Below are 26,093 nucleotides of genomic sequence, written 5' to 3'. Positions count from 1 at the left end.
AGGGTTTTGCCACTACTATAACAATTTACATTGCACATCAAATGGTGGTTATTGGAGAAATATTTTACTTATGTGAACTCTTGAGGCAACAAATTTTGGAAAATGTGGAAAGAACAAAGAAAAGAAAATATCAATTCAGATAATGGGTCTTTGATTATCTGTTTGGTATTTTATGAATGAAGTTCTAGGAATTAAGAATATTTTGTGGGATAATTTTTTTGTGATTCAAATTACACAACAAATTAGATCTTTTGGGACAAGTCATGGAGATACATACAACACCTCATACTTGGGGTGTTTCAATAAATTTCAAGATAGAATGTAAGAGAGGGAGAGATTTCTGGCATATCAAGTCTAGAAGTACAAAGATGTGTTTGTTAGGATAACCGGTGGACAACTGAGAGGGGGGGGGGATGAATCAATTGTCAATAGATTATAAAACTTTAAGCACACAAAACCTTTCACCAGAATGCATAAAACAAATACTGGAATAACAGATATAACAATTAAGCATAAACATAAATCATTGAACAATTACCAACCATCCATAACACATAACACCATGATTTGTACGTGGAAAACCTTGTAAAGGGAAAAACCATGGTGGGAAGCCTACCCACAGTCAAATAATACTTCTGTAGCAAGTATGTGATTACAATAAGAGGGGTCTGCACATGCAAGAAGGCCAACAACCTAGAGCTCACTACTCATCACAAAAGGAGCCTCACTGACTACAAAATAAATCCAGAGTACAATCTAGAAAGATGAATGAACTGCAAGAATAACATCTCCTATGTCTGAGTACAATTCTTGTTAAGCTCAATACTGGAGCTCTTAAACCTCTTTCACAAACCCAATTTAATCACCTATGATCAACCAAAACCTTTTCATATGATTATAACTTTATTTGCATGCAAATAATCCCATAACCTTAAACCCACATACTATGATCTATAAAGAGAAATTGCATCATATTTATACCAACTCGGGACCGAAACAATTAGGTCGGCCCCCTAAAAGATAATACAAGATCCGTTACATAATCTTGTAAACCAATGATAAACTAAGTTGGCCTAAGACCAAAACAACATAAACCAAACAATAAATCCAATTGATGATGCATCAGGAGTATCATCCAATATGTTACATAAATCGGTCCTTAACCTAGCAGAATAACCACTGGACCCAAAATAGGTCACCATAAGCCAAATGAAACAACATGATCAACTAGAACACGAACATGATAACCATCAACATCTTGATAACCTTCTAGAAGTCACACCAACACCACTTATCAGATTCACCAAAAGATCTTCATCAAAGAGTTGTCGGTAGAACCCTTACTAGTAACCAAAAGGATTACTGGAACATATGATAGCATCCAGATCATCAAATCCTGAACCAACTAAATGTGATACACATCAGGAACACATGAATAACCAATCCAAACCAATTCCAACAACTAGAACAAAATCAGAGACACATCTCCAGATCTACATGATAATCCAACCACTCTACCGGAGTCGGTAGACAACAAAACAACTAGTGTTAACATCAATGACAAACATCAATACAATACATAATCAATTCCTCCAAATTACCAACAATGTTTACATTTATGGTAAGTAGAGATCGATGTCATATTGAGGTTGTTGAGTTGTGAACTGCTTGGGTACCTGGGTTACCCTATGAAGTATCAATAAAAGGAGTTGAGAGGTATTTTGCTACAATATTGAAGTTGTTGGTTGATCTGAATGAAGCTAGATTTGCGACCATAGAAGAAATATCTGCTAAACTAAGGGGAAAGTAGAGAAAGGGTAGGAGAAAAGAATGGATAAATTATATCAAAATATTAGTTTGTGCCCTATAACTAAACCTTTGTAGCAACTCCAATTGAGGGGTCTTCTATGCATGCACAAAGGAGGACTAGGTTTGTCTCTACTTATCATCAAGTGAGGATAGGTTCCTCTAGAAATGCTCTGAGATTGACAACCAGTGAGAAGAAAAGACCATGGTGTAAACAAAAAGATACAAGGAAGTAGGAAGGTTTAGAGCTAGAGACTGAAGAAGTGTAAAGCAATAGCACTAATGCTAAAGTACAAAAGGAGCATTTCATGATCCGGATTAGGTCAAAAGAGATTGAATAAGAAGAAGAAAAGGACATAATTCCTCTCAATAGGAAAAAGAGAAAATTGGTCTTTCCGGCAGAGACCCCTACAAAGAAGAGGAAAGAGATGAAGAAAGAGCTAGTAAAGTAGAAGAAAGTTGAAGATGATTCAAATTATCCTCCATTGAATCTTGATAGCTTTTTGAAAGTAGTATGCGAGCATGAAAAAATAGAGTTCTTTTCTAGGTTGTATCTCGATGCACCTTTAACAGATAAGGAAAAGATTGAGAAGGTTGTGATCAAGTACTTGATCACTTTTGATAAAACATTAAGTGATATTGAAGACAAATTTCCCAAGGAACTATTAGAAAGGTTAACAAGGAAGAGAAAATATGTAGTGATGAAGGAGTCAAACATGAGGACTCAATAATTAGAAATTGTAACTAGTCCATTGTCTGAGGCATAAAGAACAAAATTTAAATAGGCTCTAAACACAAGGTTTGCAACAAAAGATAGAGTAAATTTGATCATGGGAGGAGATATAGAAGACATAAAAAGAATGAATGAACAAACAAAAGATGTAGCTATGGAAGCAGTGAAAAAACCAAAGAATAATTTGTCTTGTCCTTCTAAGAAGACAACAAATATTTTGGCAGATCTAAAAAAGAAGACAAAGGTCCAAAAGATTTAAGTTGTTGGTCTAAAGACTAATCAAGGTAATCAAATGGAAGCAAGAAAAGATGTATAAAATGTGGCAATAAAGATTTTGGATAATGTACGAGAGAAGGAGAAAATTGAAGTGGAAAAGATAAAAGAAAAGAGAGAGGGTCTAGACAATGGGAGAATATTTCAAACTATCCAGAGATTCTGGAACAAAACTATTGCAGTTGTAGATGAAGTGTGAACCTATCATTACATCAGAGGTTCTATAAGTGCCTATGACACATGTGAAGCTAGATTTAGATAAGTTGTCATCCCTTCATATGTTTCATCTGGGTGATGTTCTCCAACAAATGGTGAGGATGAAATATATTGTGTCTAAGGTGGAATGTACAAATTTGATTAATGAAACAATGAATTTTCTCCATGAGAAACTTTTAGAGGAAAAGATTGTAAGAATTTGGCTATAGAAACCCTAGATCTAGAGGCCAATGAATAGCACAAAAGAAAGAGAGAACAAGATAGACAAGAACAAATTGTATTCTCATTAAGATGCAAAAATCAATCAACTATAAAATGTACATAATTTTGCTTATAAAGGCAAGGCCATAGGAAAATGAGAGCACAAAATCATGACATGTGGCTCAATGGGATAAAAGGGTAGGTAGGATAAATAATAACCACACAATCATCACCCACAGAAGGTGGAAATATCATTCCACTATAAGTGGATATGAAAAATTAATAACAAGATAACACCACCAAAGGTGGAATTTCTCTTACAACCATATTCCCTAGATATGCAATTCGCTAAGTGTCTCATATGCAAACTACTATGAAATGCATTATCCTAAATCAACTTAAGTAAAGTGTAATTACATGAGACATAAATTATACCACCAACCCCCCTTAAGTGCAACTTAGGGGAATATAGACTCAAGATAACAATGCAAGATGACTCCCGACAACTAGGCCATGATAGGTACCAATATAAAAATGCAATGCAATCTCTCACAAATGGAGAAAGGGAGAAAACCTGATGCAAAAAAATCCCCCCAAAAAGAGAGATGAGCACATAAAGGAACTCTCAAAGAAGAAGGTCAAAACCTTGAGAGAGAAAAAGTTCCCCCCCACAAGAGAGAATGGAGAAGTCAATTGACCCTCCCCCTCCTCAATGAAATATCTTGAACCCCCAACAGAGCTCACAATTGAAGAAAATTACTCTCAGAATGGTTTTCTCAAGATGTCTGCAACCTGCTCTACTATAGCACAGTATTTCAAATCAATGACTTGGTCTCGTATCAGTTCTTGATGTAGTGCATATGGATCTCTATGTGTTTGGTCCTCTGATGGTGAACTAGATTATTCGAGATATGAATGGAACTTTGACTATCACAATGAATGATTGTATGTCATGGAGTGGTAAAGTATAACTCTGTGAGAATATTTTGAAGCCAAATAGCCTCACTAGCTACACTAATAGCTCCTCAATACTTAGCCTCAGTCGAAGAAGGAGCAATAGTATTCTGCTTCTTGCTTTGCAAACAAATGGGGCTGAAACCAAGGTGAAAGTTGTAACTTGAAGTGGACTTATGATTATTAAGATCGCCAACCCAATCAAAGTCTGTATAACCAACCAAGGTAAGTCATGTAGTTGTTGCATAGTGAATCCTAAAGTGATGTGTACCATGTATGTAGTGCAAGATGTGTTTGATAGCTTTCTAATGAATCTCATGTGGTTCCTACATAAAGTGTGAAACTATGCAACCGCAAAGGAAATATTAGGGTGTGTGTGAGTTAGGTAGATGAGACTCCCAACAATCTGATGATACAATGTGGAATCAACAAGTGGCGTGGAGCACTTAGCCTCAAGCTTGACTCCTAGAAGAAAGGCAATTGGCACAAGCTTACATTTAGACATGTGGAACCATGCTAGAAGATCAAGAGAATACTTGGTCTGAGCAAGATTAATCCAAGAAGAAGACTATGAGATCTCAATCCTAAGAAAGTAGTGCAAAAGGCCCAAGTCAGTCATAGAAAATATCTCATGCAAAGCAGATTTGATATTGCCAATGACGGATGAGGTATTCCCCATAATGATCAAGTGATCAACATAGAGAAAAAGTAGCAAATGAGAGTCATCCTATCACAAAATATAAACATTTGGATCTAAATGACACTTGGTGAATCCTACAAAGAGAAGAAAGGAATCCATCTTGGCATACCAAGCCACAGGGGCCTGCTTGAGGCTATAGATAGACTTCCTCAATTTGAAAACCAAAGAATAATTTTGAATGAATCTTTGTGGCTGCTCCATGTAGATCTCTTCGAGATACCCGCAAAGAATGGCACTCTTCACATCCATTTGATGTACAACCCAACCATGAGTTGTGGCAATATCAAGTGTCAAGCAAATGAAGTTCATCTTAGCTATGGGTGCAAAGGTCTCAATATAATCAACACCAAGAACCTGTGAGAAACCTTTTGCAACAAGCTGTGCTTTGTACTTATCCACACTACCATCTGATACAAACTTAGTCTAAGATATCCACTTACATTGAACCATCTTTCTCCCCTTAAGGAGAGGGACTAATTCCCATGTGTTGTTCATCATCAAGGAACTCTACTCTTCCTCCATTGCTAAGTTCCACTTGGGAACCCCTGATGCTTCCTTAAAGGATTGTGGATCAAAAGTTGAAGCAATGTAAGAATGTGGAAGATCTCGGTGTTGTGACTGAGTACTTCAAGTATTTGAAGGATCCCCCAAAAGAGAACCCACTAACTCAAGATTTTGTCGAGCCCAACGATGTCTTGTAGGAGATGAAGGATGAGCTTCCTCAAATTCAAGTGGACCCAATAGAGGTGTGAGAATGTGAGTCAAAGCTAAGGTGGAATGATCATCTAAGTCACTATCATCACTTTACACTATGGAGGAAGGATGAGGAGGATGTGAGGCCAAGCTAGGAAATATTTCCTCAATGTGAACACTCCTCTCAATGAATACCTTATGTGTCTCTAGATCCATAAGTTTTTATGCCTTAACACCCTTAGGATATCCAACAAATATGCAAAGCTTACTTTAAGGTTCCAATTCCTTGTACTTTTGTGGAGGAATGCGAGCCCATGTTGGACACCCAAAGAACCTAAAGTGTCTCACAATCAGTATTCTACCACACCAAGCCTCAAAAGGAGTAATACCCTTCAAAGCTTTGTGGGGAACCCGATTTTGGATGTGTCATACAATTAATAGATTTTGCCCAAAAAGTTGGACCAAGAGAATGAGCATGAATCATGTAGGTAGCTATCTCCTTAAGGGTTCTATTCTTCCTTTCTATACCACCATTCTACTATGGAGTGTAGGCAACTGAGTGTTGAAGGTCAATCCCCTCAAGAGTACAAATTTTGTAAGTCTATTGTTCATATATTCCCTTCCATTTTTCATGCGGATAATCTTAAAAAGCTTCCGCAATTGCTTCTCAACATGAGCCTTGAAGGATAGAAATCTGTCAAACACTTCACTCTTATGGATAAAAACTAGACCCAACTGAAGTAGGAGTAGTCATCAATGAAGGTGAGGACATAGCGGGGATTGCTAAATGATGGCATTGGAAATGGTCTTGCTCCATCACTATGAACCAAATAAAGAACTTCCAAAGCTCTCCAAGACTTCCCTTTTCAAAGTTCTCTTCAAGATGCTTTCCTATAGAAAACCTTGAACATATACCATTGAAAAAGTTGATTTGAGGGAGACCTATGACCATGTCCTTAGAGCTTAGCTATTGAAGATAGTGGTAATTGAGATGTCCAAAGCACTCATTCCATAACTTACTTTCTAAATTTGAATGAGTGAGAAAGGTGATAGAAGAAGAACAAGGCACAAAGTGGGAGAATGAATAAAATCATGTGTTCTGATTGGCTTGTCCCACTGCTACCAAGGCATCATTCTCAAGTTATTTGACCACAACTAAATCAGGTGTAAACTAAACTTTCATTCCATTTCCATAGTGGGTGATTTGGTAGATTGAAATAAGGTTAGTGCTCAAGTTAGAAACATAGAGAACATTCTCAAATGTTTCATCATCCATGGGAACCAAACCCTTCACTTAAACTTCTACTTGTGTATCATCACCAATGAAAATGTGAGGTACCTTGGATGGATCCAATGAGGAAAACTGCTCCCTTATAGAACCCATTTGATGAGAGGCACTCGAGTCAAGTATCCACTACTGTGAAGAACCTATTGTCACCACAAATTCTTGCCCTTTTCCTTTAGATTGTGAGGAAGTGGAAGGAGAGGAATCCTTCTTCTTATAGGTAGATAGCAAATTGATGTTTTTCTTCTTAATGATGTTTGCCAGCTCATCAATTTGTTTTAAGTGGCAACGATGATCATCGTGACCAACTTTCTTGTAATATGAACAAGTTGGCTTCTCCTTCTTAGGTGTATTTTACTTCTTAAAAGAAGATGAAGTATTTCCTTGTTGTGGAGAGGATGATTGTGCTCTATCTTGTTGTGTCTTTGGCTTAGATTTATGTTGGTTCTTTCCTTTTCCTTGATTCCATTGATTCCCTTGATTAGCCACTAAAGCCTTGGAGTTTGAAGACTTGAGAATCCCCATGTTGATCAACTTATCTTGCTCAAGCATCAAAATTTCTGCAAATGCATCAAATGATGGTGTAGTAAATGAAGCACCTAAAGTTAGCCGATGGGTTTCGAAGCTAGAAACAAAGCTTGCATACTCTGATGGAAGCTTGTTCAACAAATTGTAAACCAACTATGCATCCTTCTTCTTAATGCCACAATCCTTGAGTTTCTTTCTTAGCTTAGTTGCTTTCGTGACATGGTATTGGATTATATCAAAATCCTTGGGATCCAATATTTTGAGTTTATTATCAAGCTTGTAGCCCCTAATCTCATCAACTTGGCCATACAATTTTACAAATATGTCCCAACCCTCTTTAACTATTTCATATTTCTCAATGGGAAAGATAAGGTCATCTAATAGATAATTTATCAAATTTCAAAGAGCCATAGAACTTTTGGTGAGCCATTCCATTTAAGAATTTGGATTAGCTTTAGGATCTTCTATTGTTTTTAATGTTCCATTGATGTAATGAATTAATCCTTTTTCCATTAACTTACTCCATGCTTTAATGTTTCATGATGTATAGTTATGTGGAGTGAGAAGTGGAAACTTAGGAAAACCCATAACTAAAAATCAAAGAGCACAAGATACAAAAGAGGCACAATCACACAAGACACCCCCCCCCCCCCTTATTAAAAAAAGGAAAAAAAAGATGACTTGGCAGTTTATATTTAGTGCATGTACAATGGGCCACTTGCAAACAAGGGAAAAGTAGAATTCTAATTTAAAAATTACAACTACCTCAAATAGGCTATAACAGACCCAAATCAATGATACAAAAGACCTTAATTGAGATCCAAGCATTTACATGTGCCAAATAGGCCAAAAAAGATCAAGTTTTGAAAGTGATATTTCTACTCACAATAATAAAAAACTGATAGCACCACTAGAAAGAAGACAAAAAAATATGCACTTTAAAAAAAAGACACATGAAAAGGAGGTTGTATAAGCTTGAACGAAGCCCGAGAAGTTGCAGAAATGAGCATTGGATAGGTACAGTTACAAAAAACTAAGATTTAAAAAAAATTTGTCCACCAAAATTAAAAAACTAACCACACCACTGTAGAGAGCACAAAAAATTAGCCCAAGTAAAAAAAATGCATTGCATGAAGATTGCATTAATGAAGTATAGTTTTGTCATTGATGTCAATAATAACTGGTAATGAAGATGTATTGTAACTGATGCTCTGCAAAAAGGATTAGAAAACCTGTTTGATGGCAACACACACAAGAGCACAAGAAACAAACGTTAGTGTTAGCAACAAAAGATTATCCTAAACAGGCATATCAAGAGAGATATTAAGCATGAAATAGAAAGCATATAAACATAAAATGAAATAGCTAATCAAGATGCTCATAGTTGCTCCTCCCTTGTTCCTCTCCTCTCCAAGTCCCAAATGAGTGTAGCTCTCAGCAGCTTTTTGCACTATGGATGCTTATGGAGGATTGAGATTTAATACTAAGCTTCAAATATGAAATGAAAAGCTAAATACTATGCTAGAGTAGATAGTGATGCTATGAAAAAGCTCTATGCTAATGCCAGTATAACAACAATACTCTAAAATGCTTCTCTTTTTTGCTTGAGGAGAAGGGTTCTATTTATAGAAGAAATAGGGAAATGAAGGGTTAAGATTGAGCAATCTTAACAAGGGTTAGGATTGAAAGTTGGGGATCCATGTGCACAATTGGCACCAATAAAATGGTGACAAGTTTCAACATAGGATTGGGTTGAGAGAAGAGGTTGGAGGCATTAAAGGCCTGAGAAGACCTCATGGTTATCTAGAAGGTAAGGGTCAAGTCTAAATTAGGATTACCCACTGGATTAGGAGTTAATGCAAGGATAAACCTTTGTGCAAATGATTAAGAGATAATCATGGTCAAAGCATTAATGGCCTGATGAGACCTTTGGGTTGGGTAGAGGTTGAGTCAAAACAAATGTTTTAACCATGTGGGAGGGTTGAATTAACCATTAATGGTTATTGGAGACTTTGGGGATTAAGTGGTTGAAGGTTGGAAGCTTTCAAAGGTTATCCAAGACTTTGAGCCATTTAGTGGTTGAAGGTTGGAAGCTTTCAAAGGTTATCCAAGACTTTGAGGGTTAATTTGTTGAACACACAAAGCATTAATTGCTTTTCAAAGACTTTGGAGTCTTTGAGAAGTGACTCCAATTTGCTTAGGAATGTGACAATATTTAGGGGATGGATTAGGCTAATTAGGAAGGGTTTAGAAGAATCTAGAAGGGGTTTAGGCATACAAGTGGATTTTGTAGGAAAATGCAAGTGGGAGAAATTTTGGTATTTTCAATTAAAATAAAATCATTTATTTCAATTAAATGGTGTAATTTGCATTTGGATAAATATTTAAATAAATATTAATTTATTTAAATGAGAAAAATGAAGATAAAGCATTAAAATGCTTGAAGACTTTGAGGGAAACCATTAAAGGCTTGAAGACTTTAAGGAAAACCATTAAAGTCTTAAGAAGACTATAGAAGGAAGCCATCAAGTTTGAAGACTTTAAAGCCATCAAGTTTGAATACTTTAAGGGAAACCATTAAAGGTTTCAAGTGGGTGAGGATAAATAGGATTTTAAATAAATAATTTATTTAAAATAGTTGTGCAACTTGCTTTTGTAGGAAAATACAAGTGGGTGGAGGATAAAGGTGATTTAAATAAACTATTTATTTAAAATAATTGTGCAACTTGCATTTGTAGGAAAATGCAAGTGGGTGGAGGATAAAGGTGATTTTAAATAAATGATTTATTTATTTAAATGTGAGAGGTGGGATTTTGGGGGTTTTAAATAAATATTAATTTATTTAAATGTGAGAGAAGATTTAATTAAATAAATATGATTTATTTATTTAATTAATGGTCTGAATTTGGTTAAGTGAATTAAATCAAATAAATTGAATAATTTATTTAATTAATAGGAGAAGAGGGTTAAGATGAATTAATTAAATATATTAATTTAATTAATTATTAATTGATGGTTAAATAATCAAATAAATACTAAGTATTCATTTAATTAAGTGGACAGATTTATGTGACTACATTTGCCCCTCTTTGAGACGGTGCGGTTTATCGCGTCGTTTCAAAGAAAGAAAAATAGGTGTGAAGAAATGCCCCATAAAATGTAAATTTAATGGGTGGTATGCCCCCTCGAGGGATGGGCCAAATTTTGTTTTGAAAAATCGGGCGATCTCTCGAAAAAGAATGCAAAGTGGAGGGGAGGTAGAATAGAAGAAATTAGAACTAATGATGAAAGAATGGGAGAAAATGGAGTGAATATGAAGAAACAACAAGCCAGCGAGTACCCTGAGGTCATGCAAGAGATACATAGCAGATGTAGTGTGGGGTTTGGATTGATGCTATACAATTGATCAAAATTGTTTGGACAATCTGGTGCAATCGGTTTAATTGCCCCGGTCAAGTCAAAGCGTGACAGTTGATGTCAGTTGGTCGCTTGGACATGATAAAGTCTAAGTAAGTGAATCAAAGTGACCTGATGTGACTTAGACAATTGATGTAATTGCCCGATGAAGTCAAGGTATATGAAGCAAAATACTCGTTGAGACGTAGACAATTGATGTAATTGTCCGTTGGATTGTGTTTGATTGGTTGATCAATTGATAGTGTGTGCGTGTGATGGATGGTTGTGGGGAATCATGGCAATCCCGTTGAGACTAGGTCATTATGATAAATGTCTGATGTAGTCTAGGATTACCATGATCGATTACCTGTTGAGACCCGAAGATACTTGATCAGAGTATCTGTTGATAGTCTAGGTGTGTGGGAGTCGATGTACCTGTGCAGAGAGAGTAACTTGCTTGGCTTATTGGATGACTTAGGATAGGAAACACAATCCCTCCTATTTAGAGATGGATGGTGATGAACGTGGCTTGATTAGGTTGATGGGGACACGATGTATGGTATGTGATGGTGATTATCGAGATGGGGAGGGTGGGGAGGGGTTCAATGTTAGATAGAAGAAATGGAGGACCTATTACATTCCTATGGAAGAAGAGGAAAATAGAGTATCCATTGTCATTACTATGTATGAATGATATGCAGCTATTTATGAATGTATGGATGGATGGAATGCAATGGAATGCAATATATACAAATGAGATGGAATGATGATCCATAGTGCTTTATTTTTCATCATTGAGCTTTTAAAATGTTGTAAGAAAATACAAGCAACTTGACATAAAGATTCAAGATGACCAGAGTATTTCTTACATGGATTTGATATAGCAAGTTAATACAAGCAACTTGATATAATGGATCAAGTTGACCTGAGTATTGCTTGCGGAACAGATAAGGATTATCTCCTTTCATGCATGACTTGGAACGTCCTCCTTGATCTTAGGCTGATCATATCCTGAGACAAGTGCATACCGTAATAAGAGATAAAACCTTTATCCAGTTTGGATGAGGTAGGAGGAACCAAAGAAAGAGAATTGTACCTGCAAACAAACAATATATACATAAAGAATAAAGAATATGGATCCTTGGTAATGGTTCATGCTCATATGGTCGAGGTATACGCTGTAGTCAGCAAGCCGTAATGATCTATGACTGCATTTTGCATAAGATCATGTAGCTTGGTGAACTTCCCACGTAGACACCATTAGTACATGCCCCAGTACTTCATCGGAAATAATGCGCAAACGATACAAAACAATGCTGAAAGATCCCGATACAGATAAACAAATGATTGTACTCATAAATCAACCAAGTATTTGATAGATTAACATAATTTTCTTGTCAAAGAAAATGTCATCTTGTCTTTGTTTTGATAAGGAAGGATGCATCCTTGTTTAAGACAGTTTGGATTGTTGATGTTGATTGTGTTGGTCGAGTGATAAGTGGTCATTTGTGTGAGTATTTTGTATCTGATCGGATGAATATGTACAAGGTGTTGTCATGTTTTTTTTTGGGTGATTTTCGATGGTTTTTTGATGTTTTTGGATTTTGTGAGTCATTTTTGAATGTTTTTGTATTTTGCGAGACATTTTTGAATGTTTTTGTATTTTGCGAGACATTTTTGAATGTTTTTGTATTTTGCGAGACATTTTTGAATGTTTTTGCCAATGAATCACCAGTAATGTAGAATCCACTTCCATCATCTAGATTGTAAGGGCATTGCCCCCAAGTTGGACATGATTTATGAAAAAGCGCGATGCTAGACGCATGAAGTACTTTCTTGGATGACAGATCAAATAACAAGCCATGGTTAGATGGATGGATGTGTGTATGTATGAATGTGATCGCAACGAGCATGAAAGATACTGGAGCCATTGCCTTTACGAGTGGCGCCTGTTTGCCAGGTTTTCACCATCGCACTTACCCAAGGTGCCACCGGAGTGGTTGTTCACCGTTTGGATGCATGATTTTTCTTTACTTTTTTTTTGTTTTGAATGGTTTTGTATTTTCTTTAGGACATTTTCTGAATGTTTTTGATATTTTCTGATATGTATACCTTAGGTATAAAACCGTTTGAGGTGCATGCTATTGATTGGATCTGCGAGCGGTTCTCCGTCTGATGTAGCCAACTGATATGCCCCGGACCCGAATACAGCAGTGACAACATATGGGCCCAACCAGTTTGATTCAAACTTGCCTTGATGTTCTCTGTTTGGTTGGTTGCGAGGATTTTCTCGAAGAACAAGATCACCTACCTCAAATGTACGAGATCTAACTCGGTGATTGTAGCTTCTACTCATGCGCTGCTGATAGGCTTTGAGGTGATTGTATGCAGCTTGTCGCTTCTCATCAAGTAACTCTAAGTCCTGAAGGCGTGAGACTCTGTATGCTTCATCATCAATGAGATTATGCAAGGAAACTCGTAATGATGGTATCTCAACCTCAATAGGTAAGATAGCTTCGGCACCATAGACCAATGAATAAGGAGTTGCACCTGTAGGGGTCCGAATGCTAGTTCGATATGCCCATAGCGCTGGATTCAATTGAACATGCCAATCACGACCGACATCATTGACTGTCTTCTTTAGGATCCTCAATATGTTTTTATTGGATGCTTCGGCCTGACCATTGCCTTGTGGGTAATAGGGAGTGGAAAAGCGGTGTTGGATATGAAATTTCTCACAAAGTTCACGGACATCCTGATTTTTGAAAGGAAGACCGTTATCTGTGACAATGGACATGGGTACACCATACCGGCAGATGATGTAGTTGAGGATGAATGAGGCGATCTGCTTGCCGGTGACTTGGGTAAGTGGAACAGCTTCGATCCACTTGGTGAAATATTCGGTGGCGGTAATAATGAATTTATGGCCGTTGGATGAAGATGGATGAATCTTACCCACAAGGTCAAGGCCCCATTGACAAAAAGGCCATGGTGTTGTGATTGGTTGCAGTTCTTGAGCTGGTGCATGTATTAGGTCGCCATGAACTTGACATTTTTTGCACTTCCTAACAAAGTAGTAGGAATCCTTTTCCATAGATGGCCAATAGTATCCAGCTCGCATGATCTTCTTGGCTAGTGATGGACCACTTGAGTGAGTCCCGCAAATTCCTTCATGTACCTCTTCCAAAGCCTTTGTTATCTCACCTTGTTCTAGACATCGAAGGAGAGTACCATCAAGACTGCGTCGGTATAGGGTTTCGGCAATAATGGTATATCGAGCAGTTTGGCGAATGAAGGTTTTACGTTGGTTATTTGATTGGTTGGGAGGAAGGGTGTGATCGCGGAGATAGGTGTAGAACTCACCGTACCATGGGGATTCAGAACCAACAAGGCAACATATCATTTCAGATTCGGGGATATCATAAGCGGGGATCCAAAGTTGTTCTACCAAGAACTCGTAGCGTGTTGAATTCTGTGGAAGATCTAGTAGAGATGCGATGGTAGCCATGGCGTCAGCAGCTCGATTCTGATCTCTTGGTATCTGCTCAAAAGTGATAGTAGTAAATGATGTCTTTAGACTGTCCACCATTTGCTTGTATGGCATGAGTTTATCATCCTTGGTCTGATATTCATCGGTTGCTTGTCGAATGACTAGTTGGGAATCGCCATATACTTGCAATTCTTTTAATTTCCATTGTACGGCTAACCTGAGTCCTGTGATCAAGGCCTCATACTCTGCTATGTTGTTTGTGCATGGAAATGTGAGCCTGTAAGACTTCGGGATGCTATCACCTTGAGGTGTGATAAACAGAATGCCTGCCCCCGAGCCGTGCCTAGTGTATGAACCATCAAAATATAGTTTCCATGGTTGTACTTCTGTGATCATGAATATCTCTTCATCTGGAAAATTGGAAATGAGAGGATGATCGCCTATGAGAGGTGCATCAGCCAACTGATCTGCAATAACTTGACCTTTGATAGCTTTACGGTCCACATACTCAATGTCAAATTCACTTAGAATCATTACCCATTTGGCCAAGCGACCTGTCAATGCTGCTTTGCTGAGTAAGTACTTGAGTGGATCAATCTTTGCAATGAGTTGTACCTTGTGTGTTAATAGATAGTGCCTCAGTTTAGTGGCTGCTAAGATTACTGCTAGGCAAGCTCGCTCAATAGGCGTGTAATTGAGTTCATAGCCCACCAGTGTGCGAGAGATATAGTAAATAGCACACTCTTTTCCTTCTGTATTATGTTGTGCCAGTAGTACACCCAATGCTGTACTTGTTGCTGAGATATAGAGCAATAATGGTCTACTTGGATCTGGTGGCATCAGCAATGGTGGATTCATGAGATAGTCTTTAAGTGTCTGAAATGCTTGCTGGCATCTGTCATCCCACTGAAAGCGGATGTTCTTGTGTAGCAGGTGTGTGAATGGGCGACACTTATCAGCCAATTGTGCAATGAATCTTCGGATGGATTGAAGCCGTCCTTGTAGTGTCCTTAGCTGACTGATATTCCTTGGTGGTGGCATGTCCATGATAGCTTTTACCTTTGCTGGGTCAACCTCAATACCTTTGCTTGAGACAATGTATCCTAGAAGCTTCCCGGAGGTCACTCCGAAGACACATTTCTTTGGGTTGAGTCGAACATGGTATTGTTCCAGTCTATCAAAGATTTTATCTAAGATGTGAAGATGTCCTTCTCTAGTAAGTGATTTTGCTAGTAAATCATCCACATAATCTTCCATTATAGTATGCATCATGTCATGGAAGATGGTGGTCATTGCTCTTTGATAGGTCGCTCCTGCATTCTTTAGACCAAAAGGCATTACATTCCAGCAGTATGTGCCCCATGGACATGTGAAGGCTGTCTTATGTTGGTCCTCTGGTGCGATCTTTATTTGATTGTATCCCGAAAAGCCATCCATGAGTGAAAGCATGGCATGTCCTGCTGTCAAATCTACTATGATGTCGATATTTGGTAGAGGGAAGTCATCCTTAGGACATGCCTTATTCAGATCTCTGAAGTCTGTACAAATGCGGATGCCCCCTTTTGGTTTGCCAACTGGTACAATGTTGGAGATCCATTCTGCATAATCAATTGGTCTAATGAAACCAACATCCAGGAGTTTCTTGAGTTCTGTTTTGACTAGCACGGCAATCTGAGGATGCATCTTACGAAGCTTCTGCTTGACAGGTTTGGCTCCTTTTGCTACTGTGAGATGATGCATGACTAAATCAGGATCAAGCCCAGACATGTCTGCATATGACCATGCAAAGTTGATCTGACGCTGTTGGAAGAACTCTATAAATTGAGGTTGTTCCTCTGGAGTGAGAAGAGATGCCAGATGTATAATATGAGGGTTTTCAGGAGTCCCCACATTGTATTCTTTGGTCTCCTCAATGAGGATCGTTGATCGTTCCTGTTGTGTATTAGCAGGGAGAATGTCAAACCCTTCATCCTCAGGCGCCTCAGAGAGGTTTTCACCATTGGATACGCTCTTTCTTTTTACTTTTGTTGGATCAAACAGTGCCACAGTGTGGTTTTCACTGGAAGATCCATGTTTTAATGTTATATTTTTGCAACTGAAGGGTTTGGCATCCGCCCCGAAGTATGCTGCGCTATTAAGTTCAATGGCGAATCCAGCTTTGTGATCCCCGCTTGGTAGATTATCCCTTAATTCCAAAAAGTCAATGATAGCCTCATCATTTTGGAAGAGGTCAAGACATGGGGGATTTGGTTGGTTCCATTCGATGAGTTCAGGGTGGATAATGGGCATTACTTCATCGATTAAGTTAAGTGCGGGAGATGTATCAGTGAGGGTTAAGACAGTGTGGTGAAGGTCGTTGATGGTACTCTCCCTGTCAGAATCAGGCGTAGGATGAGACGTAGGGTCTGTGGAAGATGTTTCTAGCTCAGGTACCCAAGTGGTCTTTATCTGTGCTTCTCCGTAAACAGGGATGTCTTTGCGGGGTGGAGGTGGTGATGTGTCTTCCTCATCTGAAGTGTTAAGTTGCACTGAATCGAATTCCCACTCATGTGAGTCGGTCTCTGAATCACTCTCCAGCATCCGATTGCTATACCATACTGGGATGTCTTTGGAGTTAAACACGGCAGGTGTGATTGGTTTATGTATCCTTGTAGTGATCGGTGCTGCAGGAATTGTGATGGGGTTTAATGGATTTGTCACTGGAAGTATCGGTAATGGTGACTCAGTGGCTTCTGCTGGAACTACTGGTGCCATAGATGCTGCTGCGGGTTCCAATATAGTTGCTGCTACAAATGGTGTTGCTGATAGGATTACTGGTTCGTTTGATGGGATGAGTGACATTGGTGATGGTGGAGTTGTGAGCCTTGAGGGGGCAGTGGGGATAGTGCTTGATGGTGCTTTGATTATGAAAGGTATCCTCTTTGCAGTAGGTGGGCAAAATGGTTTGCTGGGTTTTCCTTTGAATCTGAGTTTAGGAAGGATCTCTTTTTCAAAGCCAAGGCCTGTATTACCTTTGGGCTTGAATTCTGGTAGTAGAGGTTCGTGTCGTCCTTGTTTGCAGTATCCCAAAGCACTCTGACCATCATATCCCATTCTTTGCATAATGAGGAGGCCTTTGCCATATTGTTCCGTAGGAAGTGTAACTTGCGGTTTGTCAGTGGTGATGGGATCTTTATAGATCCAGTCCGCCAGGTCCTCATCTTGTGTCTCTTCCTCTTGACTCTTTCCAAGAATGAAAGGCGTTAAGGCACATGGAGGCGTGATTAGTGGTTGCTGGAGCAACTGCTGTGGTTTACCATGTGTTCTAGGAGAAGTGGGCATTTGTCCCACACAAAAGAGCTGACTCAAGTTGTATTCTCCAGGACCTTCCTCTGCGATTTTCATCTTAAGCTTTTCTTGCTTGGGTATAGGGGTGTTTGAACTAGCAAGAGAGGCGGGATTTACATATGATGTGGAGGAAATGGCTTCCCTATTATTAGGAACAGTAATTTCTGGTTGATGGCTGATATTATGGCAAAATGCAAAGGGATTTGCATCGCCCAGGATTGTGATCTCTGTACCGTTATGTGGGAACTTGATACATTGATGGTAGGTAGATGGAACGGCTTGCATGGCATGTATCCAAGGTCTCCCTAATAATAGATTATATGGCAGAGGAAGGTCCAGAACCTGACAAATTATGTGTTTTACCACAGGGCCCACTCGGATTGGTAGTACCACAGCTCCTTTGGATGAACGCTCTGCATCATCATAGGCCTTGATGGTGATTTTCTTGCGAGGATCCACTGATTCTATTGCATATCCCAATGCTGTGACCAACTGTAGTGTACAAATGTTTAGGCCTGCTCCATTATCGATCAAGACTCGCTTGATCCTGTGTTGGTTGACAAAGCCTTCAATGTGGAGTGAGGCGTTATGAGGTTGCTGGAAGGAAGAGTTGTCACTTTCGGAAAAAGTGAGACAAGGTGATGACTTTAGACTTCCAACCATGGCTTGAAATTGGTCCGTGTTCAGGTTTGCAGGGACTGACGCCTCTTGGAGTGCTTGATCCAAGATAGTTTTATGAGAGGGTGACAGACGCAAAAGCTCCAAAATGGATATAAGTGCAGGGGTTTTGTCTAATTGTTCCACAAGATTGTACTGCTTTGGGACGGAGGTGGTGCCTTGTGGAGCTGCCTTGATGGTGACCTTGCCACGACGTGTAACAACATTGCAATTTGAGGTGGGATTTTTGAAGGTTATGGTTGCAATTTGTTCACTGGCATCATACAGGTGATTTACAGTGTAATTATACGCAGCTTGCGTATAATCAGTGGTATCAGGACCTCGACTGGACGTCGAAGGACCCCTTTGATCTTGCGATGGAAGTGGATTCTTGAACATCTGATGATCATTATTGGTTGTTTTTGGGTCATGTCCTTCAATTTCAATTTCTCCTCGATCAATAAGATCTTGAATGAGATCTTTCAATCGGTGACAATTACTTGTCTTGTGTCCTCTTCCTTGATGGAACTCACAGTGTTCAGTATCTCTCCACCATGCTGGTTTGACCTGAGGCTCATAGTTTGATAGCTTAGGTAGAGTGACCAAATTTTGAGAGAGGAGTTGTCGCAACACTGTTTCAATGGGTTCCCCTAAGGGAGTGTATGTGCGTTTTTGTTTTTGTGGACGAGGTCTTGGTTCATCATGAGATGTGATGCGACCTTGATTAAGAGGAACATTTGTGTTATTTTGAGGTGGAGGATTTTGTCCTGCAAACCGAACCACAGGTTGTGCATTTTGGACAGTCCGAGCATCCACAACTCCATCGTTGACGATGTTCTTATTCTTGTTCCAGAAGTTCGGTTTATCGCTATTGAAGCGCGGGCGAGGAGCATCTTTTGGTTCATTAAAGATTTTGATGAGTCCTTTTTTTGATGAGTGCCCTTTCACATTTTATACCCTTGGTGATCATATCGTTAAAAGAGTCTGTGTCTTTGACATCCAGGTGAAATTCCATTTCTTCGTTTAAGTTGGAAATGAAAATTTCCACTAGTTCTCGTTCAGGTAACTGAAGAGAACGTCTGCTAGACATTTGGCGCCATCGTTGCAGGAATACTGCGAATAATTCACCTGGTTTTTGTTTGGTGTTGCATAGATCAGCCATGGTGATGTCGCGTTCAATATTATAAGAGTAATGAGATAGGAACTTCTGGATGAGTTCCTCAAATGTTCTAATGCCACCTGGAAGTCGGGAAAACCATGATGTGGTTGTTCCTCCCAAGCTTTGGGGAAAAAGGCGCATTAGGTATGTGTCCTCATAAGCTACTTCAAGACAAGCGGAATGAAATTCTCGGACATGATCACGGGGATCCCCCTTTCCTCTATATTTTTCAAATTTGGGTGTTTCGAACCCGCGTGGAAAGGGTGGCATATAAAGATTCCTATCAAAAGGATAGGGACAGATGTCGGTAAGTGAGAATTGATTGGTCCTAACACCACTATGAAGTTGTTGGGCGAGATTCTCGACTTGTTGCCGCAACATCTCCATTTCATTTGGAGGAGGAGGTGGTGGGTTACCTCGAGGGATGTTATATCTGATGTGATTTCTACCTCTTTCCTCCTCATGGCGACTTTGTCTTTCTGATGCTTGTCTTAATTGGGCAAGATCAAAGTCTGAGGGGAGTTTGGCTCCTTCTTGAGCAAGTCTTAAGAAGTGAGCATCTGCGTTGCTCCTTAGTATTTCATCAAATAATCTGTTAAAATGAGGGTTATGCTGAACCCTTTCGATTGTTGAAGGAGTGGGTGTACCTGGGTTTTCATCATTCCCAGTTCCTCCAAGTGCTTCTTGAAATTCATTGAGGTTGTCCTCTTCTTCCTCAATTTCTATTTCTCGCTGCCTTGATCGTGATCGGGTTTGAGCCATTTTGTTTGCAAGTTTGTTTGAAGTTGATTGAAGATGATGATGAGTGGTGATGAAATGTAAGATTGATTGGTTGGTGATTTGTGTTGTATGGGGATCTCTAGCACTTTTAAGGTAGATGTAACCGAAATTCCTTTCTTTGAATTGCTTGTTTGTTTGATAAGTTTGGATGTGATAAGGTGTAGAGAAATCTGAGATGTGTTACAGATTTTGACTACCTAGCAATGAGAGGATTCACTCATGAACTAGTTTTAACCTGCGTAGATGTGTCTCTTAGGATGAGCTTATCCTAGATGTAGAAACAATCTAAAAGTGATGTGTTTTGATTTCAAGCAATATCTAAAAAGGGATCTTGGGACAAGAACCTCTGAATGTTTTGAGAGTTTTGGGATGAATTGATGATGGAATAATGATGTATGAATGAGATGATGGATGTTTTTGTTTTCAACTTTCAATAAAAACTTTGTGTCACAAATGGGACAAACTCTTCTTCTTCCCTTTCAGGCATTGATGGCACTTCTCGAGCTATGTTGTAGGTGATACAGATGTTTGGGAAGAAACTGGGATTAATCTTTCCTCCTTGATTTTTGTGATAACTCAGAGCTCTATATTGCACAAAAGCTCTGCGGTTTAATGATTTGGAATCAAACTCGTTTGTTTTACCTTGAAGGTATAGACGCATGCGATATAGAAAGACTCTATGTGAGACAAAAATTTGTCTATTGAGATAGAAGAATTTCCTCCTTTTGATCAAAGCCTTTGAGCTTAGTGGTCTCCTTTTCAAGGTGATATTCTGATGACACTTCTTCTTTCGCAAGATGTGAAGAATGGTCATAAATTTTTGACTCTTTGTTTGTTTGCACTTTGTTTTTGGTATTTTTGGTTGTGTTGACAGATGTTGGATGAATACTTTGTTTTTGGGATTGATTTTCTGATTTTTCTTTGACAAGAAAACAAAGCAAGCACACAAACACAAGATTGTAGCCTCAAAGGCACAAATGAGTATGGGTCTAGATCAACCCAATCCTTGGACTTGTTTTTGACCCTTCCTTTAGATTTATTTTAAGGTGTATTTCCAAAGCCTGAAGTCGGCTCAATTCGCACTAGGTCTGTAAAATGAACACACTTCAAACACTTTTTATCCCTAAGGTCAAATGGCCAGTTGTGATAAATTTAGCCCACATCTTGATATTTCTTCGACTTTGGTACTACATACCTTATGAATCCCGCCATGGCAGGTAAGGATGTGATATACTAAGTCTTGCACGAGCATAACAAATAGATGATCCCTATGATGGGGGAGTCACCACTTTTATCAAGCCACAAGTGACTTTTCAAAAAGCTATGTTTCTACTCAAGGAAATATGTATGGTGAGTATCTTGGGAGCAAAACCATCTATGCTCTTGCACTAAATTATACCTCAAATATCCTCAATCAATAGAACAGGTGGGCTACTACTTAAAGGTGTTTAGTCATGTTCGATGGCTTTGGACATAAGTTCATTCTGCAGTGACTCACTTAAGAGCCTTGTAACTGGTGGTGGGGCCCATTTGTCCTTTCGGCCAGTTACACTGTAGGAACAGCTATACCCAAGGCTACAGCTTTCGCTCTCACCTGATTTCTATAGCGGCTCGAAGGATTTACCGCTCGAGGTCGTTCCCAAGAGTATCGATCCCTTGGCAGGCCTCTCTTAAAAAGATAAAATTTGAGTGTTACTAACACTTTTCTCTTGCACCTAGGACCACGAGAGCCAAGGGAGAGGATAGTGTGTGTTAGAGGTAGGACCACTCGACCAACTCTTTGCACAAGTGTGCCAAGCATGAAAAACACTTGTTCTTTTTAATCTATCATTGCAATGTGATCTAACTATTTGGAGATGTTGCTCCAACAATCATGGTGTTCTTTTTAATTTTCAAAGGCAATTGTTTGAGTAAACTAGAATTTGAAAATCCTGGTCAACTTAATGAAAAACACGTTTGCATGAAGTAAGATTGCTTTAAAAATGAGACAAGTTGATTGTGAATTTTATTTGCACCAAAAATGGAAGTGTGGATTGTGAGTTTTATCTTGATGCAAGAAATAAAATTTGCCTTGTTGATTTTAAGCACCAAAACGAAGTTTGTTTCCTAACTTGCAAAAAAAATAAAGTTGTTTTTGTATAAGTTTGTGGTTCTTTTTACCTTTGAACAATGAAATTCTTTTTAAGAGCCCCAAACAAATGTGTGATTCTTTTTTAAAAGCCCAAACTTGAAATGTGAAGTTAATTTTAAACCGAAATAAAAAGTGAATTCATTTTTAAAACCAACTTCAAAAACAAGTTAGTAAAAAATATAAATCTACTCTTTAATCTAATTTAAATCTGCACAAAAGAGAAAAATAGTTAGTAAAATCCGCCTATTTGGTGGGCTTCTACAAGCCTAAATTTTTTTTTTTTTTTTTGGTTTTTTTTTTTTTTTGGTTACAAAGTGATTTGTACAACGTTTTGTTACAATAGCGCTAGTCTGCGTTTGAACAGAGGCACTATTTAACACAAACGTATTAAAAGAAAGGGAAAGACAGAGAAGGGAAAAGCACTGAAACAGGGGGAATAGCGCCAAAATAATGCCAAACGCACCAAAACAGTGTCAAAATCGCAACCTGTGTGACATTTTCAACATTCAAACATGTTATTGGTTAAAAAAAAATAAAAAATGATCTTTTTGGTGTTTGGATTCACGTCGGGTTCACCAAATGATGCTCTGCAAAAAGGATTAGAAAACCTGTTTGATGGCAACACACACAAGAGCACAAGAAACAAACGTTAGTGTTAGCAACAAAAGATTATCCTAAACAGGCATATCAAGAGAGATATTAAGCATGAAATAGAAAGCATATAAACATAAAATGAAATAGCTAATCAAGATGCTCATAGTTGCTCCTCCCTTGTTCCTCTCCTCTCCAAGTCCCAAATGAGTGTAGCTCTCAGCAGCTTTTTGCACTATGGATGCTTATGGAGGATTGAGATTTAATACTAAGCTTCAAATATGAAATGAAAAGCTAAATACTATGCTAGAGTAGATAGTGATGCTATGAAAAAGCTCTATGCTAATGCCAGTATAACAACAATACTCTAAAATGCTTCTCTTTTTTGCTTGAGGAGAAGGGTTCTATTTATAGAAGAAATAGGGAAATGAAGGGTTAAGATTGAGCAATCTTAACAAGGGTTAGGATTGAAAGTTGGGGATCCATGTGCACAATTGGCACCAATAAAATGGTGACAAGTTTCAACATAGGATTGGGTTGAGAGAAGAGGTTGGAGGCATTAAAGGCCTGAGAAGACCTCATGGTTATCTAGAAGGTAAGGGTCAAGTCTAAATTAGGATTACCCACTAGATTAGGAGTTAATGCAAGGATAAACCTTTGTGCAAATGATTAAGAGATAATCATGGTCAAAGCATTAATGGCCTGATGAGACCTTTGGGTTGGGTAGAGGTTGAGTCAAAACAAATGTTTTAACCATGTGGGAGGGTTGAATTAACCATTAATGGTTATTGGAGACTTTGGGGATTAAGTGGTTGAAGGTTGGAAGCTTTCAAAGGTTATCCAAGACTTTGAGCCATTTAGTGGTTGAAGGTTGGAAGCTTTCAAAGGTTATCCAAGACTTTGAGGGTTAATTTGTTGAACACACAAAGCATTAATTGCTTTTCAAAGACTTTGGAGTCTTTGAGAAGTGACTCCAATTTGCTTAGGAATGTGACAATATTTAGGGGATGGATTAGGCTAATTAGGAAGGGTTTAGAAGAATCTAGAAGGGGTTTAGGCATACAAGTGGATTTTGTAGGAAAATGCAAGTGGGAGAAATTTTGGTATTTTCAATTAAAATAAAATCATTTATTTCAATTAAATGGTGTAATTTGCATTTGGATAAATATTTAAATAAATATTAATTTATTTAAATGAGAAAAATGAAGATAAAGCATTAAAATGCTTAAAGACTTTGAGGGAAACCATTAAAGGCTTGAAGACTTTAAGGAAAACCATTAAAGTCTTAAGAAGACTATAGAAGGAAGCCATCAAGTTTGAAGACTTTAAAGCCATCAAGTTTGAATACTTTAAGGGAAACCATTAAAGGTTTCAAGTGGGTGAGGATAAATAGGATTTTAAATAAATAATTTATTTAAAATAGTTGTGCAACTTGCTTTTGTAGGAAAATACAAGTGGGTGGAGGATAAAGGTGATTTAAATAAACTATTTATTTAAAATAATTGTGCAACTTGCATTTGTAGGAAAATGCAAGTGGGTGGAGGATAAAGGTGATTTTAAATAAATGATTTATTTATTTAAATGTGAGAGGTGGGATTTTGGGGGTTTTAAATAAATATTAATTTATTTAAATGTGAGAGAAGATTTAATTAAATAAATATGATTTATTTATTTAATTAATGGTCTGAATTTGGTTAAGTGAATTAAATCAAATAAATTGAATAATTTATTTAATTAATAGGAGAAGAGGGTTAAGATGAATTAATTAAATATATTAATTTAATTAATTATTAATTGATGGTTAAATAATCAAATAAATACTAAGTATTCATTTAATTAAGTGGACAGATTTATGTGACTACAGTAACCAGTAGTGATGTAGTAATGCAACTGGTAGTAGAGCAGTGATGGACACCGATATTGGTATTTGAAGCAGAGTGATCAACTGGTGACCCTAACCTATTGATATGCCAAACCCTAACTGATGGAGCTTGGTGAATTGGTTGTGTTGATCTATGATCGAATGGTGATCGAAGATGATTATGCCACGTATGCATGATGCATGTGATGTATTTTAAAGTGGTTTTGGCATGTAGAGATAACTGTTTTATCTTAGGAATGAGCAAATGCATAGCATGAAGTGAATAACATGTGATGCGTTATAGGATCCAATGTGCGGTGATCCAGGAGCAGTCAAAGTTGTCTTGAACAATGTGCAGCTGATTTCTTTGTAATCCAATGGTCATGTTTGAACTGATATGTTTGTAATCTCTATGATATCTTAGGTTTTGTGATGTGTTACTAATCTATTGTATTCTTTTTAAGGTCGATGAGTTGTTTTGTAAAAGTGTTGGTAATTTGGTTAAGTGTGCTAGTGTGATTGATTACCGAACCAGAAGGAGTATCTGCATAATGTTTTGAAGGTAGAAAGGAGCATAAAAGGATCTGATGAAGCAGAGTAGTGCTATTACCATATCAACAAGACCATGTTGTTCTCTAACAATTACAACAGTTAAATCCCTTAACCAGGTAAGCTTTAATAGGCTTGGTGCTTTCTAAATCCTCTAACCAGGTGATCCATTATCTTGGATTTGAAATCATCTATCAAGGTTACTCCTAATAGGGTATTGCCTTTAACAGGGTATTGTAGTCAATCCCTTAACCAGGTGGTCCTTAATCGGATCTGTTCCTAACAGGACATTTTTGTAAAGCTTCTAACAAGGCTTGGTTCCTAACAAGGTGAACTTCAGAAGAGTTCAAAATACTCATGGGTATTCATCCCCATCGTGGTTTTTTTATTTGGGTTTTCCACGTCAAAAATCATTGTGTCAAGTGGTGAATGATTTTGTGGTTATATGTTTTGATATGGTTAATATGTTTAATTGGGAAAGCCTTTTAGATATGTTTAGATGATTGGAAGTGATATGAAATGAGCTATTACTAATGTTAGTAAAGTGGTTTGATTTTTTGTTTAAATGGTATATGAGTTTTAGATCTGTTACACAGTTATATTGATATCTTAGTCAATCGGTAAACTTGATAGTGCAGTTGTAGTTTATGGTACAATGTTTAAACCAGTTAGTTCAGTGATTGATTTATGAGCTAGGTTTAAGTTTGGTGAAAGTTTAAGTTTATTTTCTATCTATTGATTCACTCCCCCCCTCTTAGTAGTT

This window comes from Cryptomeria japonica, chromosome 1, assembly GCF_030272615.1.
Source record: "Cryptomeria japonica chromosome 1, Sugi_1.0, whole genome shotgun sequence".
NCBI classification, from domain to species: domain Eukaryota; kingdom Viridiplantae; phylum Streptophyta; class Pinopsida; order Cupressales; family Cupressaceae; genus Cryptomeria; species Cryptomeria japonica.
The sequence above is the reverse complement of the archived record's forward strand: the minus strand, read 5'-3'. Positions refer to the sequence as shown.